General features: G+C 40.6%; 1 protein-coding gene across 10 annotated transcripts in view; it reads left to right on the forward strand.

Moving 5' to 3' along the window:
• LOC122550870 (inositol polyphosphate-4-phosphatase type I A) overlaps positions 1-17,637 on the forward strand; it is a 201,258-nt gene that overhangs the window by 20,098 nt on the left and 163,523 nt on the right. For 9 of the 10 annotated variants that reach the window (XM_043692245.1, XM_043692250.1, XM_043692248.1 and 6 more), the window contains exon 2: positions 3,166-3,256. The exons of the other annotated variant lie outside the window; for it this stretch is intronic. The gene's annotated coding sequence lies outside the window, so the exon portion shown is untranslated. The remainder of the gene's footprint in view (positions 1-3,165; positions 3,257-17,637) is intronic. 10 annotated transcript variants of the gene reach the window in all.

Below are 17,637 nucleotides of genomic sequence, written 5' to 3' on the forward strand. Positions count from 1 at the left end.
TTATAGGGATTCTGTCAGGACCATTGTTGGAAATGTACAATCACTCCTATCTACATGAATGCCTACCACCATCTTTGAGAGAATTTAATATTTCCTTAATGCTGAAGAGGGGGAAGGTTCCTGAGGATTGTGCCTCATACAGGCCCATCTCTCTATTAAATTCAGATTTCAGATCCTGACATTGAGGTTGGAAAGGGTCTTGCCCCATATTTTTGAAGAGGGCCAGACATTCTTTATAAGAGGCCGTTGGTCCTCTAATAATATTAGAAGGTTGCTGAATATGATCCAAGTTTGTCAGCAATGATCGATTCAGGGGTTAGTGATTTGTTTAGATGCAGAGAAAGCATTTGACTGGGTGGAATGGCCGTATCTTTGTCTTAGAACAGTTTGGGTTGGGTGGGGTCTCTGCTAGGTGGTTTTATATTGCCACCCTCTGGCCACGGTCATCACCAACAGGGTGAAGTTTGGGAATTTTAGGATTGGTAGGGGTAGCCGGCAAGGCTGCCCCCTCCCACTGCTGTTGTTTACATTGGTGATAGAGCTGCTGGCAGAGGCCATTCGTCAGAATGTCCACATAACCACTCCAGAAGTGGGATCGAGGGTACACAAGATTGTACTGTATGCGGATGATGTTCTCCTGTTTTTATTGAACCCAATGACCTCTCTACCCCATTTGATACAATGTGTCAATTCATTTGGGGCTATTTCAGGATATAAGATTAACCTTGCAAAATCGGAGGCTATGCCTTTGGCGAACGTCAAGGATGTGCCAGAAGTTGAAGGTGGCTCTAGATTCCCTTTTAATTCGTCACGGGCAGGGTTCTGATACCTCGGCATTTTTATTACCACCAAGTTGATCTGTTATTTTGGACTAACTTTGCTCACTTGCTCGGCAATATTAGGCGAGATCTCCAGAGATGGGAGGCTCTTCCAATTTCATGGCTGGGCTGAATATCTCTCATTTAAGATGAATGTTCCTCCTCATTTGATTTATCCCATGCATATGCTCCCTGTAATGTTTCCCTGGTCAACACTGCGGAAGCTTATGGGATGGTTTGGTTCCTTTGTCTGGCATTGTGGATGGCCCTCATCAAACTTAGTAATTTGCAGTTGCCTCAAGGAGGGGGAGGAGTTTATTTCCCAGACATCAAGAAGTCTCAATTGAGTTCCCTGCTGTCCTTTGGCTGTGATTGGGTAGGTAATGATCCAAACTCAATATGGCTGGATATTGAGGCCTCCCAGGCAAAGTGCCGTCTTAGATTAGGTTAGATTACTTCGTGTGCAAACAGGCCCTTCAGCCCAACAAGTCCACACCGACCCGCCGAAGCGTAATCCACCCAGATCCATTCCCCTACATTTACCCCTGCCCCTAACACTATGGGCAATTTTAGCATGGCCAATTCACCTAACCTGCACATTTTAGAACTGTGGGAGGAAACCGGAGCACCTGGAGGAAACCCACGCAGACACAGGGAGAATGTGCAAACTCCACACAGTCAGTCGCCTGAGGTGGGAATTGAACCCGGGTCTCTGGTGCTGTGAGGCAGCAGTGCTAACCACTGTGCCACTGTGCTGCCCACTAATTATTATTAACCTGTTGTTCATGGATAAGGTGAGGACCGTTATGGGCACTGCTGGAACTCCATTGTCATTAGCACAGTCAAGGCATGGAGGGCGATGCGTCAGAGTGAGGGTTGTTTATCCAAGGCTTCGCCACTTACACCTATAGCTGGCATGCCAGGGTTTTGACCAGGGACAATGGACTCAGGATTCAAAGTATGGGCAGAGAGAGGAGTTTTTAGTTTGGGAGGGGGAGGTTATGATGTTTTTTGAGCAACTGAGCCACAAATACGGTTTGCCCAGCAGAGATCTTTTCCGTTTTTTTCAGGTTGAGGGTTTCATCCAGAAGAAGACTACGCTTCTCATTAAGCCCTATAAGCCTGATACAGAGAGGTTGTTGCTATGTTCCACAAGCACCCTTTCGGTTAGTGCCCTCTATTGCCTGCTGGGTGGCAGGGCCTGGCAGGATATTAACCGGTTATGAGGTCTGGGAGCAAGAGCTAGGAGGGGAGATCTTTTCTGAAACATGGGAGAACACATGGGAGAATGCTCGAAAGATCTCAATCTGCAGTAGGACATGCGCTGCACAGGGTTCGTCTGGCGAAGTTTAAAAAAGGGATATCGTCAATGTGCCCCAAATGTAAAATAAGTGTAGGTACCCTTACCTGTGGCTTCTGGACATGCTACAGGCTCCATGTTTATTGGAGTGCCATGGTGGGAGAAGTAGGGAGGGTATTGGGGATTGAAGTCCAAGTAGACCTGATATCTCTCCTCTTAGGTCTACTGAATTTACCATCTATAGACTAGCATGGGAAGAAGCTATTTAATATTCTTGTATACTGTGCACAGAAGAATATTCTGATGAACTGGGTGTCTGAGAACCTGCTGGGATGGCAGAAATTAATTATGGAGCACATTCCCTTGGATTTTTTAACAAACATGGTGCAACACACAACCGACTATTTTTATAAGACATGGCAGCCCTACTGGAGTTATTTGGATAAAGATTTGTCAGTTATCTTAACAAGGGCATTTGTTTAACCAGGATGGTTAGGTTTGTCAAGCCCTGGGCCCTGGAGGGGGGGTCTCCTGAGTTAATACGGGTATTTGTACAATGCTCTCATTCCTTTGGGATCTTTGTGTCGAGCGTAGCTGTTCTGTATTTTGTTTGTTTTTGTTTTTTTTTGTTTTTTTTATCTATTAGTTATTTACTCATGGGTGTTGCTCTGCACAGTGTTAGGATTTATTTTGTATTATAGGGTAGGTTTATAGTTAGTGGACAGTAGTTGTATTATTTTTTTTTCCTTTTTGTTATACTGAAATTTTTATTGTATTTTTCAATAATTTAGTATATTTGTAAAGTTAAAAATTTGCTAATATATTTACAAAAAAAATGTGGGCATTATCAAATTTTCAATAGTGTTAAATTGGTTATGTTTTGCTCAAAGAAGTTATGCAAGTTCCCCTTGGTGTGTCTCGCTGAGCCATCAGTTTCAAACCAGTAGGATAAGTAAGTAGATCACTCAAGCAATAATAGCTGGGGAAACTGCAGCAAGATATAGATCTCCTCAAACTGCAGCAAAAGTATTTTTGTTCTTTTTTTAGGTTCCAAGCAGTATCTTGTTTTTCCTCTATGCAGAATGTCTCAACAATTATAAGCTGGCTGCAACTGACATAATGTCATGCTAAAAACCAGGTAAGACTTTTGAATCCCATTTTTGGCAAATCTTGACTTTTAAAGGAAATGTGAATACTATTCAGTCCCTAATGTGCCATCAGTGTGGCTTTAAAGGGTTTGATTGAACAAACCTTTAATGTCTCTTCCTTTTCAAATTTCCTCATGAAATAGAGTTCATGGAGCATTAGACCATAAATTATTGTTTTAGATAATTAGTCATTTAAATGAACAAGCCTGAGTAATTTTGATATTGTGCTGTTTTTATTTGTGGCAACCATGGTTGATGTTGAAAATCTTTGCTTGAGTGTTTCCAGTTAGAGCAATAAACGCTTGACAGAATACATAGCTTCTTTCATTAGAAAGTGTTGCAGTGTAAAAATGTCTTGGTGGTGCATCGGGTGCATCTTTTTGAATGCATTTACTACAGCAAAGAAAAATGTTTACGCAACAATCTTGTTCAAATGCAAGGATGATGTTTAATCATTTTTACAACTTGCATGGCTAAATCAATTTTTACAGCTATAGAGTTAACATATGTATGAACGTTGTAAATGCTTGTTTATTTTATCTTTGAAATGTTTAAACTAGTTTTAATGTAAAAAAAAGTTGTTTCCCTCTTCTTTCCAAAATTATTGAATTATTTTGTTCTTCTGTAGGCACTGGACTCACTAGTCCATTTACCTAGCATTGAAGTTAGATTTAGTAACTTTTGCAAGCAAACCTCTGCTTTATTCAGTGTGGTGTGTATATCTACAACTTACGCAGTTATGGGAACTCGCTGTCCTCTGAATTAAACAGAGTCAGAGGGATGTACAGCATGGAATACACTCTTCAGTCCAACTTGTCTATGCCAACCAGATATCTTAAATTAGTCGAGTCCCATTTGTCACCATTTGGCTCATATTCCTCTAAACCCTTCCTATTCGTATACCCATCCAGATGCTTTTTAAATGTTGCATTTGTACCAGCCTCTGCCACTTCATCTGGCAGCTCATTCCATACGTGTACCACCCTCTGCGTGAAAATATTGCCCTTCAGGTCCCTTTTAAATTCTTCCCCTCTCACCTTAAACTTATGCCCTCTAGGTTTGGACTCCCCTACTTTGTAAAAAGACCCTGTCTATTCACCCAATCCATGCCCATCATGATTTTCTAAGGTCACTCTTCAGCCTCTGACACTCTAAGGAAAAATAGCCCCAGCCTATTCAGCCTCTCCCAATAGGTCAAGCCCTCCAACCCTGGCAACATCCTTCTAAATCTTTTCTAAACCTTCTCAAGTTTCACAACATCCTTCCTGTAGGAGGGAGACCACCATTGAATGTAGTATTCCAAATGTGGCCTAATCAATGTTCTGTACAGCCATAACATGACCTCCCAACTCCTATACTCAATGTACTGATCAACAAAGGCAAGCATACCAAATGCCTTCTGCACTATCCTGTCTATTTGGGACTCCACTTTCAAGGAGCAATGAACCTGTGCTTCAAGGTCTCTTTGTTCAGCAGCACTCCCCAGGACCTTGCCATTAAGTGTTTAAGTCCTGCCCTGACGTGCCTTTCCAAAATGTAGCACCTCACATTTATCTAAATTAAACTCCATCTGCCCCTCCCCAGACCAGCTGATCAAGGTCCCACCATATGCTGAGGCAACCTTCTTGGCTGTCCATTACATCACCAATTTTGGTGTCACCTGCAAACTTACTAGCCATACCTTGTAAACCACCTGATTATATTAGCTGAGGGAGGGGAGAAGAAGAGAGAGGGGTGGGAAAACACCAATCCAAAATGGGCAATAAATTCTAAGATTGTGCATGTCTTGAGAATAAGCAATAGAAAGAAATGTCACAAATGTTGACATACTATTCACCCACTTGCAGTCATTAAACTTAGTATTTTCCTGCCATACCATTCTGCTTACAAACAGTGGTAGCTCTGAATATCAGGAGCCATAATCCTTGATTTTTCTCTCTTGGTAAAGGATTTTCGAGCTATTTTTGAAATTACTAAGAATATCTATATGCGTACTAATCTAGCACCAAACTAACTCCTTCAGGAATTTTTTTTTTTGTTAGTTTCAATAAAATCAGCATGTAGTGGGAGGTTACCAAAAGATAAATATGTAACCGATTTCATCTAGTGTGTTTTTAAAATCTGTAGTTCTGTGAAGGAACATGTGAAATTTTGAATTTTAATGTACATTTTTAACAACTAATGCCCCATTAAGATCATAAAACTTAGGAGTGGGAACAGACCATTTAGCCCTTCAAATCTGCTCCACAATCACTTGATAATTGTTAGTCTGATTGTGGCCCTAACTCCACTTTTCCACATGCTTTCTATAACTCCGGAAGTTGTAATTTTGATTATTTGCCCCTCCAATTAGGAATGTCTGGTTGGTACTGTTTATGACGATATGATGGCAACTAAGGTGGAACATTTCTCATGGACACATAGAGGCAATTTAGTCTACTGTGTTTGTACCAGCCAGGAAAGATCTGACTACACTAATCGCATTTTCCAGCTCATGGCCCATAGCTCTAGAGGCTATCTGAATGCAAATGAACTGTTATCTATCTTTACTGTTCAGGGTTATAGCTCCAGCTGTTTGATTAAAAGAACTCTTTATCCCAGGAGCACATACTGTCATCAGATGTTTACTGGTCACATCTATAGTATGTCATTGAGGCCTTCTGACTTCTACTATAATTTTTGGAAATTAAAAAATTGCTCTCTGATGAGAAACTCTGTGGAAAATACTTAATCAGTCAACATTCTTGTATCTAAAGCTTACACTAGTGCCATAGATCCCACCACATTAAATTATGGGTTGACTTAAACTTTAAATCCTTGAGCATCACATCTGAATATTAATTCTTTGGGAGATATCAGTGGTCCAATAAAACCATAATGTGTTTTTAAAACTTCATTCATGGGATGTGGGTGTCACTAGCTGGGCTAGCATTTATTCTTCATTACTGATTTCTTTTGAGAAGATAACTCAGCTGATGCCTTGAAATGTTGCAGTCTGTTTGTTCTACATGCACCTACAATGCTGTTCAGGATCTTGACCCAGCTACAGAGACAGAACTGCAATGTATTTCCAAGACATGGTGTTGAGTCTTGAATGGGAACTATAGGTGATATGTTCCTATGTGTCTGCTGTCCTTTTTGTTCGAGGTGTTGGTAGATGAGAGTTTGGAAGGTTTAGTCTAAGCAACCTTCGTGACATGTATATGATACCCTCTGCTAGGTCAGTGGTGGAGGGAGTGAATGTTTGTGGATATGGTGACAGTCAAGTGGGTTTTTTTTGTTCTGGATGGTATCAAACCTCTTCTGTTGCTGGAGCTATTTTCCTCAGAGTATTCAAACACACTCCGCACGTGCCATGTAGATGGTGGACAGACTTTGACAAGTTACCTTGCTGCAGGTTTCCTAGATTAGATTACATTACATTACAGTGTGGAAACAGGCCCTTCGGCCCAACAAGTCCACACCGACCCGCCAAAGCGAAACCCACCCATACCCCTACATTTACCCCTTACCTAACACTACGGGCAATTTAGCATGGCCAATTCACCTGACCCTGCACATCTTTGGACTGTGGGAGGAAACCGGAGCACCCGGAGGAAACCCACGCAGACACTGGGAGAACGTGCAAACTCCACACAGTCAGTCGCCTGAGGCGGGAATTGAACCAGGGTCTCAGGCGCTGTGAGGCAGCAGTGCTAACCACTGTGCCACCGTGCCGCCCACTAGAATCTGACCAGTTTTTGTAGCCTTGCTGTTTATATAGCTAGTCAGTTCAGTTTTATTTTAGTTGTAACACCCAGGATTTTGATAGTGGGGAGTCAATGATGCTGATGCTATTTAAACTAACTTGTGTAATTCTTTTTACATTTTTGTCTAAATACAAGATGGATTCACATTATTTACTAATTACTTAGACCTTATTGGTGATTCTGCGTGGAAAATGAAAACCTGTGTTGAGATAATGGGAGATTTTAAAAGAAGCACTCATGCAAATTTTTAGATAGTAGGATAACTAGCATGCAAGTCAGCATTACTTGTAGTATAGAGGCTCCAGTTTCTTTGGAGTTCAAGATCTTCATCAGTAGCCAGTATTTGTATACTCTGATTTGTCACTATAGAATTGATCTTGTATATATCTATTTTCCTTTTGATTGGCACCTTGCAACAATAAAATGTTTCCTTGAATATTTTGGCTTCATTTGTGTCTTGAGGGTATCTTTGAATTTATAGTATGAGAAAATCACTGTGGTGCTTTGAACTCTTTGAAACCCAATAAGCAAATTGTCGACCATTGCTTGAGATTACAGGGTCTGGGATTCTGTGTTGCACGTATTACCTTCAGGGATTTAATCACTGTTCAGGAGTATGATCCTACAATTGCTTGACTTCTGTCCATTGGGTGTCGCACCTTAAGGTGTCTGTTCAAAGAGATCTGTCCGAAGACTATCTCTCAGAACATGCTGGGCATGAATATGACATCAGTGATTCTTTCTGTTTTTCTGATGCTTTGTACAAGTAGTACAACTTTGAAAGATCTGCTCACCAAACAAATATCTTGCTCTGACTCTGCATTATGCCTTCATCTATTAATTTAACCAGCATGACAAATGTATTTGTATGAGTTTCCAAAGTAATGCGATTGAAGCTTATGAATTTTCCAAAGAGTAATCAATCAACAATGGAAACTTAGACCAGATTAAAAAACCCAAATCTTCACATTTTATTGCTGAAGACAAGATGGTAGTACTGTCTCTGGGTAATGATTTAAAAGCCAAGTTCAGAGTTTCCTTCTGACTTGTTAAGATCCATTGTGACTCGTAATGAATACTTCAGACAAGAGGAAACATCAGCACTTTAAAAGAGTAAAGTGATATGAAGGTAAAGGAAATGGTCATGACGAGATTATTGGGGAGGAAGGAAGGGAGACACTCTGACGTTTTGAAGTTGTTCCTGGTATATAGGGAGATTGTTGTGGTTGTTGGTCAGTCGCCTCATTTGCAGGACATCAGTGCAGGAGTTCCTCCAGGTCAAGTCCTTGCATCAACCACCTTTAGCTGTTTCATCAATAAACTCAGGAGTGGGAATGTATGTTGATAATTGCACAATGTTCAGCATCAATTGTGACGACTTGGATACTGTAGCAATCTGTGTACAAATACAGCAAAATTTGTACAATATTCAGTTTTAGGCTGAACGGTACATGAATGACCATCTCCAACAAGAGAGTATCTGACCATCACCCTTGACATTGAATGGCATCATCATCATTGAATCCCTCGCTATCAACATTCTGGGGTTACCATGGACTAACAACTGAAGTGTACTGGATTAACCATATAAATATTGTGGCTACAAGACCAAGTCGGAATACTGCAGAATGTAACTCACCACTTGATTTCCCCAAAGCCTGGCCACAATCTACGGGTCATAAGTTAGGCATGTGGTGAAATATTCCCCGCTTGCCTAGATGGGTGTAGCTCCACTAACAGGAAGCTTGACACTATTCAAGACCAAGCACCCCATTTTGTTGACATCACATCCACAAAAGTCCATTTTCCCCCCCTCCCATTGATGCTCAGTAACAACAATGTGTACCATCTACAAACTGCACTGCAGGAATTCGCCAAAAATCCTTAGTACCTTCCAAGCTAATGACTTCTACCATTTAGAAGGACAAAGATGACAAACGTAGAGTAATGCCACAACCTCCAAGCCCTTTGCCATCCTGATTTGGAAATTGATCACTGTTTCTTCAGTGTAACTGGGTCAGAATTCTGGAACTTTCTCCCCAGTGGTATTGTGCTCCACAATAGACTGCAGAGGTTCAAGGAGTTTGCTCATCACCACCTTTCCAGGGAGAATTGGGGATTGGAAATAAATTCTAGCCTAGCCAGCAAAGTCGACTTCAGAATGAATTGAAAAGGCATTGAATCAATTAACTGAATAATCAATCATCCAAACAAAATAGTGCCCAACCATCTCATTCAGATAATCGAGGTTCCTCTAATCCATTGTCTGGCACTTGTAGCAATGAATTCTGCTTGTCTTCAAATTGCTATAAGACAATGTGATAATTTTGCCCTGGCTGTTTTGTACTACTTGGAGTGATACTCAAATTAATGGTCCATTGCTTTGAATATTACAAAGCATATCATTTACTGGTTGGCATGACAAGGTACCATTGTTTAGTGTGAGGCAATATAAACATTTCATCGAAGTTTTGTCATACTGCAGTTTTATGTTTGTGTTTGTGAAATGGCAGTGAATCACATTGTCCGCAATAGAATAAAAATTTAGCTTGGGAAAACAGAGCTCCTCGTTGGTTTATTTTAGAATTAGCTGTGCAGTGAGGTCACTGCATTGACACTCCTTATTACCAAATTTAGCTATAAACAGCATTCTCCAAAAAAAACAACTGTACTGACTGGCTTTCTCCCAGAATTTTTGAAATGTAAGCATACAGGCAGCTTTTCTATGATTTAGAATTTGCGCACACTATCTGTGACATGGATGAAGCTGAAAGAAATGTAGAATCTTAATAGACTCAACTAATCATGTCCAATCAATGTTGAGTATGATAACAAGTTGTGACATTGGACTAGTGGCACAAATGGGGTATAAATGGGTGATGAGACCATTTCTGAGCTGGCATAATGTAGGGAAACCTCACAATCTTTTTTTAAAAAAAACGCTTGGAAGTATACTTAGTGTCATAACATTCAAGGCCCTTGGCATATTATAGGTAGTTGTGTATTTTTGGTGGTTCAGACCTGATTACCGTATAATTGTATGTATTACTTACTAATGATGTGATTTGCTGTCTGACTAGCAGCAGCAAAAATTCTAATTGGATTTGCGTAATGAGAAATCACTTGAAGTTCGAGTCAATCTTTTGTTGTCTTTCCCAGTGCCCTGCTACTCCTCTGATCTTTTAGTTTGCATTAAAGGTGTTCTTTCCAAGACATCAACTAATTGCTTAGTGAATGGTTTAGCTGTACTGATTGTTGATTTTTGCTTTGGTAAAGTATGTAAAGAAATTAGTAATTACATTAGTGACTGTATAATTGACTCCATTCCTCAAGTTAATTTTTTTTTACAAGAATCCAATTTTGTAATTCTGTAAACTGATGAGTTGGTTCCTGGTTCTTTAGCATGTGCAATTTTTAATTTGTGCTGTTTAATCCATTTGGCTTTTCTACAATAGTGCTTGTGCAGCAGCTTGCAGTTTCTTATCAGCTTTGCACCAGTCATGGTTAGCAGTTGCAATTCTGATTTTAAAGTAGTACATTTCAGTTAGTGTAGTGAGGCAGCATGCAAAACAGCACCATTGACAGGAATGAATTAAGTGTGAATTAAAACACTGCTGAACTTTGAGGTTGTAGCAGCAAGAATTAACAGTGGGAAATCTTCAGAATGCAGTTGCAAAACTGAGCAAAAGATTGACGTTTGAAACCGTGAAAGTTGAAGATCAAAAGTAAAGTACTCTTTGTTCCTTCCTGTCCTTTCTGAGGTAAAGAAGTGTTTATATATTTTTTCTGAACAAATCTGGAAATGTAATTTTATTTGACAATATCACCAGTAGAAATACTGCTTTAGCTATTGTGTAGATTTTGTGCGCTAATGTTGTATGAAAGTTACAATACAATTTAGCTGGAAATTTAGTTGTTTTTGTCACTTTACCCCTAAGAAATATGACTTTACAGACTTGAAGTTCTGGTTGCTGCTTGCCTTGTCTCAGGTGGCAGGTAGTTCTCACTAAACCCTCAGACTATTTGCTGAATAATCACAGAATCAGAGAATCCTTACCGTATGGAAACAAGCTATTTGGCCCAACAAGTCCACACCAACCTTTCGAAGAACATCCGACCCAGACCCATCTCCGTACATTTCCCTGACTAATGCACAGAACCTACATATCCCACAACACTGTGGGCAATTTAGCATGGCCAATTTACCCCACCTGCACATCTTTGGACTATGGGAGGAAACAGGAGCACCTGGAGGAAACCTACGCAGACATACAGAGAATGCACAACCTTGAGACTAGAATTGAACCTGAGTCCCTAGCGCGGTGAAGCAGCAGTGCTAGCCACTGAGCCATCGTGCAGCCCCAAATGTGAATTTCCTATCCAGTGCACATGCACCATAGTCCACCAACTTCTGATACGCAAATGACTCAACACACTCTACGTAGATTTGCCATCCCTCCTGAGAATCTCTCTCATCCCTCTTTTCCTCATTTGTGTTGTCATTTTATGACGACATTTGCAAATGTGTATCAACATCCATTTATGTATAGTTAATAGCCAGCTCTTTTCCACTATTCTTAACTCATGCGCACTGTCTTAATGCTTCAGATTGACATGTATCCTACTTTCACCCGCTAAACTGCGAGAGCATTGAAGACATCGTTTTTTTTAAACCGCCAGCCTAACTCCATGTTCATGCCTTCAACTTTTTTTCCTTGTCTTTCTGGTAGAAACGACTGCTTGCAAACCTGGTGTTGTGTTCCTTTTGTTTAACCTGAATGTCTAACTTTCTTTCCTGTCCAGCAGAAGGATTTTCTTTCTGTTCCATCTGTGATGTTACTTGCCTTTGTGGTGTTCCCATGAGGAAAAGGGCAATGTACACATTCCCCTTCAAGCATCGCCATCCTGACTTGGAAATGTCTGTTCTGTTAGCATATTTGGGTCAATATCATAGAATTCCTTCCCTAACAAATTTGTGGTTCTGCCTATAGAATATTGGCTGCATTTTTTTTTGTTTTGCTGTACAGTAAGGACATCCAGTACTTTAGAGCAGTGAAAACAAATATAGATCTCTTTAACCAATCTTCTGAAAGGATTTTTGCAACTAGTAGTGCAAGACTGAAATCAGTATAAAAATGGGTGAATCCAATGAAAATTTGTGAAGAGAAAAAATACAGATTAAAGTTTCCTTTTTAAAATCTTTCATATAAACTCAAATAAAATAAATCAATGTTTGCAGCAGTTAGTCATTCCTCCATATCTGCGAGCATTCCAATCGTGAGTACACCTGTGAATGATGAAATTTGAGTGCAAAGCTCGTTTAAAAATAAGATTAAAAATGCTGATATGCTATTTTTGACTGCAGGCGTTCATTTTTAATTGTTTTTTGATGCTGCTGTAGGAATTTGCAATTCGTGATTTTGTGAATACAGAGCACCAGAGGTTGTCTGATAGTAACTTATGTTGCTAATTGAAGTCCCTCCCCAGGACTTGATGGTCAGGGAGGTACATTCAAAATGCAGTCCAACTGGTTGATAATTAACCTGCAAATCCTTCTAATGCTTATGCTAGTGGCATCTAGCAAGAGCAAGAGCGATTCCTGGCTAGCCAAGTAATGGAAAGAATGTTGCTGCCTCTACCATCACTATCTGTAGCTCCAGTCTACAACATGCATGCAAAAGTGCATGTTGTCACAACTCCAGCTACACTCTTTGTGCCAAACGCATGAAATAGGAGCAGGAATGTATAGTGGCTCTATATAACCAGTGAGCCTGGTATGCTGTTTAATTTGGTCATGGCTGATCTTGGGTTTCAACTCCATTTTCCTACCTGTTCCTCTGACCCCTTGATTCACCTGAGAGCAGAACCAATCTCAGCATCTTAGACTAAAACCGATAAAGCTTTCTCTTGAAGTTTAAGCATACTGGGTTTATATCTATGTTAATACAGCAATTTCCCACCAATCAATGCCTTTCAGTGCTGAGAAACCTTGAATACTGTTTTTGTGAAGTTAATGAGAGAGGTATAATTTTTGGATTTTTAAGATTTTGCAGTACCTTGTCCAAGCTACTGATTATTTCTTAAATGATGGCATACATCATTTATGTCAAAATCATTTTGACACGCCTTTGCAGTCAGTGTAATATTTGGTGTATTTCTTTGCTGTCAGTTGGTCAAAATTGTATAATTTTCTGCTATGTATATTGCTTTATTAATTTGTAGAAAATTTTCCAGATTAATCTTTTTTAAATTTTTTCGAATCAAAACGCATTGTTGTCAACATTAGACTTGTTATTGTGGCACATAATATGCAGCTCACTTGCCACTTCCTCCTGAAGTCAAAAAATATAAATTAGCGAATTTTTATGACATTGTTACAATATCCACCGTCCAGTTCTTTCTGAGGCTCACTTTGGCTCAGTCTGTTTTGTCACATTAATAATTCCAGTTAAACTCATTTTGGTTTCAGTCTGATTTCTTGTGTTGCAAGTTGTGCGTAGTTTTAGTAAAGCAAATGTACTTTTCTTAACTTATAAAATCTCTAATGCTTTTGTTCCAAAGTTAGATTGTATTCATAAAATTTGTACAAGTTTAGCAATCCATTCACCACATCCCAGTTCAATATTTTTATAGTATCTGCTGCTATGTTGTGTAGCCTCTCATTTCCACATTGTATTTAAAATGTATATTTCCATATCAAACACCTTGAGGGCCCTTGTACAACTTCCAACTGCTCTGTGTACTTTTTGGGAAGGCCTCTTACTATAGAACCTTTGTAGTGGCAGATTTTGAAGGTTATTTTTGCATCCTTCATGTACTACTGAACCTTGCCATGTTCGATGTTAATTGAACTTCTATTTTATTCCAGTGAATGATTCCACCTAGATCTATCTTGACTTTTCTACTTTTTTCACTTTATTGTGTTGTTGGCAGCAGTGGTATCACTCCAGGCGTGTGTTTAGATTGGATATTACATTAATTCCACTTAAATCCTGGGATTGACTAGTTTTAAAATTCAGGATGATCCCTGGATTGGCCACTTTATTTTGCATTCATAAACAGAATTGCTCAAATTGAGAATGGCAAGCTATATTTTTGAAGTTAATTGTGGGGAAAGAGCAAATTAGCGAAAATAGAAACGGGTCAGTGTAAATTTCTATTGAGAAATTCTCAAATTTGAAAAAGTATTTTTGTTCAGCTTCCCCCGCCCTTGGTTATACAAACTTGGAACTAAAAGCCCTCTGGCATGTCTCATTCTGGATTTCCTGTTGTCTCTCCTCAGGCTGCAGCCTGTACATGATAGGTGTCTGTCACAACCAAACTGGTTGATAATCAACCTGCAAATCTTTCAAACACTTGTGCCAGTGGCATCTAGCAAGAGTTTCTATTTGTGAATTCTTTCTTGCTGAAGCATTAGCTGTCATGAGGCTGCAGTGTTCTGTTTTAGGCCAAACTCATCCAACAGAATCTTGCCTTGTTAAGAATTTAGCTCAGACACAAATCATAGCATTATTTCATGAGCTCTGCACGTGGCAGGCAGGATTACACTTTGTACTTATCCCTAAATGAAAAAGAGAAGGTAGTAGTGAGCTGACTTCTTGAACCGCTGCAGTCCATACTTCCACAGTCTCCCCTGTTTGGAGCTGGGTTCTAGGACGTAGATCGAGTGACAGTGATATGTTTCCATGTCAAGATTATGTGTAAATTGAAAGCCACCTTGCAGGGACTGATTTTTATCATGGTTCAGTTGAGGATGCGGTCTCCTCTACATATGGGAGACAGGACGCCAACTTGCGGAATGTTTCGGAGAACATCTCTGGGACACACACTAACAACCCCACTGCCCTGTGGCTGAACACTTCAACTCTCTTCTCTTCCCCCTCTCTCTCCCCACCTCACTCAGCCGAGGACATACAAGTCCTGGGCCTCCACTGCCAGATTCTAGCCACCCAACATCTGGGTGAAGAACATCTCATCTTCTGGCTTGGCATCCTCCAACCATGTGGGATCAATGTTGATTTTTACCAGTTTCCTCCTCTCCCCCCTCTTCACTTTTTATCCCAGATCCAACCCTCCAGCTCAGCCCCATTCTCTTGAATTGTCCTACATGTTCATCCTCTGCTCTGACCTATCACCATCACCAATCCACCTTCATCTACCTATCGCATTCCCAGCTACCCCTCCCATTTATCTCTCGGCACCCTTGGGCCTCCCCCATTTTTCTGATGAGCTCATGCTCGAAATGTTGACTCTCCTCCTCGGATGCTGCCTGACTGGCTGTGCTTTTCCACAAATTTTGATTCAGTTGAGGAGTTACAGGGAGAGGCTCAGTAGAGTGGGACTGTTTTCCCTGGAATGTCAGAGGCCTGCCATTGCTGGGCCACACCCATCCACGTCACATGTGAGTGACATGCATCGAGTAGGTGTGGAGTTGGGTGAACTGTTTGCATGCCAAACAACCTTATTAATGAGAAAAAAAACTTCACGAGAAACATTTTGGATAAAGGGTTGTCTCCCTGTAGCGATTAGTACAGCTGAGTGACTTTCTAGATTATTTCAGAAGGCAGTTGAGAGCCAACCACCCAGAACAGACAAGGTGAGGAAGGCAGATTTCTTGCCCTGAAGAACATTTATGAGCCAGATGGGATTTTATCATAAGTTTTTTTTTAATTCCAGATTTTATTTTTAATTCAAATTTGCTATTTGCCACGACAGCTTATAACTCTGGTCTCCAGAATATTTGCTATGTTTCTGAATTAGTAGTCCAGCGATAATACCACTGGGCCATTGCTTCCACATTTATGCAACATCTGCTTGTGCATGCGATTCTAATTTCATTTTTAAAAATGGCTCAGTGGTAAGCACTGCTGTCTTACAGCCCCAGACACCTGGGTTTGATTCCAGCCATGGGCAACTGCCTACAGAATTTGCACATTCTCCACGTTTGTGTGGGTTTCCAGTGAATGCTCCAGTTTCTCCTCTCTATTCAAAGATATGCAGGTTAGATAGATTAGCCATGCTAAGTGTAGGTTTGTGAGAATAAAGTCGTGTGGTGGGCTGAGTCTGGTGCAGACTTAGTGGGCCGAATAGTGCTTTGCTGCATGTAGACATTCTATGATTTAATGATGAAGATCTTTTCCACACTTTCTGGAATGAAATCCCAAGTGTTGACCTTATTTATAGCCAACATCTACTATCGGTAAAACATAGTGCTCATCGCTTAACACCAGGTTATAGTCCGACTGGTTTATTTGGAAGCACGAGTTTTCGGAGCACAACCACCTGATGAAGGAGCAGCGCTCTGAAAGCTAGTGCTTCCAAATAAACCTGTTGGACTATAACCTGGTGTGTAATTTTTAACTTAGTATGCCCCAGTCCAAATCATGTTCAAGGATTCGGGTACAGTATCTTTAGAGTTTGGTTTTTGGCATTTAGATTTGTATTGGGACCAATTTACTGTTAACATCTGTTTCCTCTGCTTTCCAGTTTTGCTTTCTACTCTTCTGTCTCTCATTTTTCACCTTTATTTTCTTACTTTTGTCACCTTGCTCAGGTTCCTAGTTAAAATCCTCTCCCACTGAGGAAACGCCTCTGAGGATACCAGTCATGATTCTGCTGGAGAGCAACCTTTCTAGCTTGTGCAGTTCTGCGTTCTCCAGAAATGATGCAAATACCTCAAGAATCTAAATCCCTGTCTCCTATACCATCCCTCAAGCCATGCATTATTTTGATCTGTTCTCCTATTTCTAATCTTTATAGCACATAACACTGGGAGTAATCTTGAGATTACTACTTTTTGACATTGCGTTTAATATTTTTTCCTGTCTCTCGATTCTGCTTCCAGAACCTTATCCCTCCTTTCTTTTAACCTTTGGTGTTGACATGAGCCATGACCTCTGTCTATTCCCTTTTTAGAATGTCTTTCAGCTGTTCAGTGGGCACTGGAGAGATAACATATCAATCTTGTCAAGCCTGTGGTCACAGAAAAGTCTTCTGTTCTCCTGTCGCTATTGCTCTTGCAGTCTGTTTAGCTCTTTGTGCAACTAAGTAACTCCTCTTGACTCATGGGTTTGACTGTGTTCCCCTGAAACGTCATCTTCCCAGCAGCGATCAGAATTGAAAACCTATTAGAAAGAGTTGGTTCTAAGGAACTCCTTATAATGCAAAGTTTCCCTCCCATTCCCATTGATTTAAGTTTTCCTTGTTTTTTTTCCAGCTTTATTCTAGATTAGAGTGGTGCTGGAAAAGCATAGCTGTTCAGACAGCAGGAAAATCGACGTTTTGGGCAAAAGCCCATCATCAGGAATACAGGCAGAGTGCCTTGAAGGGTGGAGAGATAAATGAGAGGAGGGTGGGGGAAGGTAGCAAAGATTACAATGGGTGGATGGGGGTGGGGATGAAGGTGATAGGTCAGAGAGGAGGGTGGAGTGGATTGGTGGAAAGGAAGATAGGCAGGTAGGACAAGTCATGGGGACAGTGCTGAGCTGGAAGTTTGGAGCTAGGGTGAGGTGGGGGGAGGGGAAATGAGGAAACTGAAGTCCACATCAATGCCCTCGGGCTGAAGTGTTCCGAGGCAGAAGATGAGGCATTCTTCCTCCAGGCGTCAGGTGGTGAAGGAGTGG

Source organism: Chiloscyllium plagiosum, chromosome 6 (genome assembly GCF_004010195.1).
Source record: "Chiloscyllium plagiosum isolate BGI_BamShark_2017 chromosome 6, ASM401019v2, whole genome shotgun sequence".
Lineage (NCBI taxonomy): Eukaryota > Metazoa > Chordata > Chondrichthyes > Orectolobiformes > Hemiscylliidae > Chiloscyllium > Chiloscyllium plagiosum.